The 2,893-nt window shown below is 43.9% G+C and overlaps 1 protein-coding gene and 1 long non-coding RNA gene across 2 annotated transcripts in view; both read right to left on the bottom strand.

Annotated features, from left to right (window-relative positions):
• Positions 1 to 362: 362 nt before the first annotated feature.
• On the bottom strand, positions 363 to 2,688 carry LOC120036071. Its single transcript, XR_005474406.1, has 2 exons — positions 1,790 to 2,688; positions 363 to 1,755 (listed from the first exon to the last, which is right to left on the bottom strand). It is a non-coding gene; the product is annotated as an uncharacterized LOC120036071 (long non-coding RNA).
• A 38-nt stretch (positions 2,689 to 2,726) lies between these two features.
• LOC120036060 (rho guanine nucleotide exchange factor 17-like) overlaps positions 2,727 to 2,893 on the bottom strand; it is a 123,065-nt gene continuing 122,898 nt past the window's right edge. Inside the window, exon 22 of the mRNA XM_038982520.1 lies at positions 2,727 to 2,893. This exon is cut by the window's right edge and continues 1,328 nt beyond it. The gene's annotated coding sequence lies outside the window, so the exon portion shown is untranslated.

The following is a 2,893-nucleotide window of genomic DNA, read 5'->3' as shown; positions in this document are numbered from 1 at the left end:
TGTAATGACATCATCATCAAAGTAAAGGGTTTAGATAATGGTTACTTAAAAGGATGGGATACAAATTCACTGTCCTCATCCTCTTTCCCTCCATGATTGAGATTCAATTCACTCCCTCTCAACCTGCAGATGCAGCATTTAGAAAAATAGCCTGAAATAGAATTAGCCTACTCTCTCTCTCTCTCACACACACACACACACACACACACACACACACACACACACACACACACACACACACACACACACACACACACACACACACACACACACACACACACACACACACACACACACACACACACACACACACACACACACACACACACACACACACACACACACACGTCTCAAAGATAATCTTCTGATAAAGCTAACTTTATTCTATTTACAGTAGATAATTGTGAAAACCTAACACTGAAATGTTCCACTGGTCTGACTGTGAGTCTGACACACTATCAAAATCCCATTCTTCTGGCAGACAGGAGGTCTATTGTGCAACACATCTCAATCAGTCGTGTGTCTTCATTCATTGAGTGTGTGAGCGTAGACGTTCATTCCCAGCCCCCTCGTACTAACACACAAATGCAGGTCATTTATCAGAGCATTTCACTTTGCTGTGTGTGTGTGTGCGCGTGTGTGTGAGATAATGGTTCATCCAGGGATCTTCCAGTACTATACATTGTGTTGGTACAGAGAACTTAGTCACTGTGGTGCTGTTAGGGTCACGGGTGGGATCTGAACCTTTGGGAATTCCCTCTTGCTCAGAGGGTGACACAGAGTTTTAGGCCGCAGGCAGGGCTACCTCATTATGAGAGTGCAAGTCCTCACCTCTCCTACAATAACTGCTGTACTGATGCAGTCTTGCCTGAGATCTTGAGTTAGAAGTTAGATCCCATAGATAGGGTCCAGAGTTGTTCCTGGCCAAGTCCATGAATCAGTATTCTTCACTCCTGGCTCTGGAAAACTACAGGGTGTGCAGACAGACAGACAGACAGACAGACAGAGACAGACAGACACAGACAGACAGGATACATCCCAACTCCCAGCGGCGGTAAGAACTGCTACAGACACCTGGTAGTCTGGCACCAGTGAAATTATTTAATTCCAAAGAAGAACCCGAAGTGACGAAACAGAAACAGCTACAGGAAGAAAACGTAACCATGACAACTGAAGTATAACCATAGACGCCGTTTCCTTTCTCTTGTTGTCATTTTGTGGCAGTTATAATTTAAACGTGACTGACAGCGCATGCCAGAGGAGAAAAAACACACACAAGTATATAAAAATATGCCATTAGATTCATATCAACAATTGAGGACAGTGGGTGCACTATTTACAGAAAAAACGGCAATATATACCAATATTTACATTACACAATAGACTTCTTTCACAAACTGGCAGAAGGGTTACTGAAATTTACTAGGATGGCAGCATAAACTTATTATGATGGTTAGAAGTAGTGTGAATGGTAAATTCTGAATGTCTTTGCCACAGTGATATCCTACTCAATTCTGTTACTTGATTAACATGAAAGCTAACATGCTTCATATTCTACAATGTAGTGTTTATAAATGTAGTATGCAGTTACTGTGAAAACAGAGGCGGGTGGGGGGGACCATGGAAATATAATGGGTAGAAAAAATCCACATGGTTCCACAGTCTACCCAATGTGACAACACAACAACATGGACAGAATAACCAACAATTATTCCACACTTGGCTAAAGTACAGAGCACTTAACACTTAACATACCTCTACACAGAGACAGGCTGCTCCACTAACACACCTCTACACAGAGACAGGCTGCTCCACTAACACACCTCTACACAGAGACAGGCTGCTCCACTAACACACCTCTACACAGAGACAGGCTGCTCCACTAACATACCTCTACACAGAGACAGGCTGCTCCACTAACACACATCTACACAGAGACAGGCTGCTCCACTAACACACCTCTACACAGAGACAGGCTGCTCCACTAACACACCTCTACACAGAGACAGGCTGCTCCACTAACACACCTCTACACAGAGACAGGCTGCTCCACTAACATACCTCTACACAGAGACAGGCTGCTCCACTAACACACCTCTACACAGAGACAGGCTGCTCCACTAACACACCTCTACACAGAGACAGGCTGCTCCACTAACACACCTCTACACAGAGACAGGCTGCTCCACTAACACACCTCTACACAGAGACACAGCTAGCAGCAGTTGAGTATCAAAGGACCAGGTTATCCGATTATATTTACATTTTAGTCATTTAGCATTATTATCTCTTATCCAGAGCGACTTACAGGAGCAATTAGAGTTGTGCCTTGCTCAAGGGCACATTGTCAGATTTTTTTCACCTAGTCGCCACGGGGATTCGAACCAGCGACCTTTCGGTTACTCACCCAAGGCTCTTAACCGCTAGGCTATCTGTCGCGTCTGATTATCGGTTAGCCTCTTCATTGGCTCTCAGTGGGGGAATTAGCCTAATGCTAATGCATTCGGTTGGAGTGGTTGAAGGTGACCCAGATAGTTTTCAGGGCAGTTCTCGTGGCTTGGAGACATTAAACACTATCACCACTTGAGCCTGAACTTCAGGACACTGGTTTGTGTGTGTGTATGTGTGTGTATATATGTGTTGTTATGTAGGCTTTTGTGTGTGTGTATATATGTGTTGTTATGTAGGCTTTTGTGTGTGTGTGTGTGTGTGTGTGTGTGTGTGTGTGTGTGTGTGTGTGTGTGTGTGTGTGTGTGTGTGTGTGTGTGTGTGTGTGTTTGTGTGTGTGTGTCAGAGCTCTTGTGAATCACAATCTCTTAGAGGCAAAGAAAGAGAGAAAAAGACATCTATAAATTAAGCGCTGTAAAAAATACAAAGCTCAAATCAAAAACAT

Source organism: Salvelinus namaycush, unplaced genomic scaffold (assembly GCF_016432855.1).
Source record: "Salvelinus namaycush isolate Seneca unplaced genomic scaffold, SaNama_1.0 Scaffold12, whole genome shotgun sequence".
NCBI lineage: Eukaryota > Metazoa > Chordata > Actinopteri > Salmoniformes > Salmonidae > Salvelinus > Salvelinus namaycush.
This window is presented reverse-complemented; position numbering and strand designations above follow the sequence as displayed.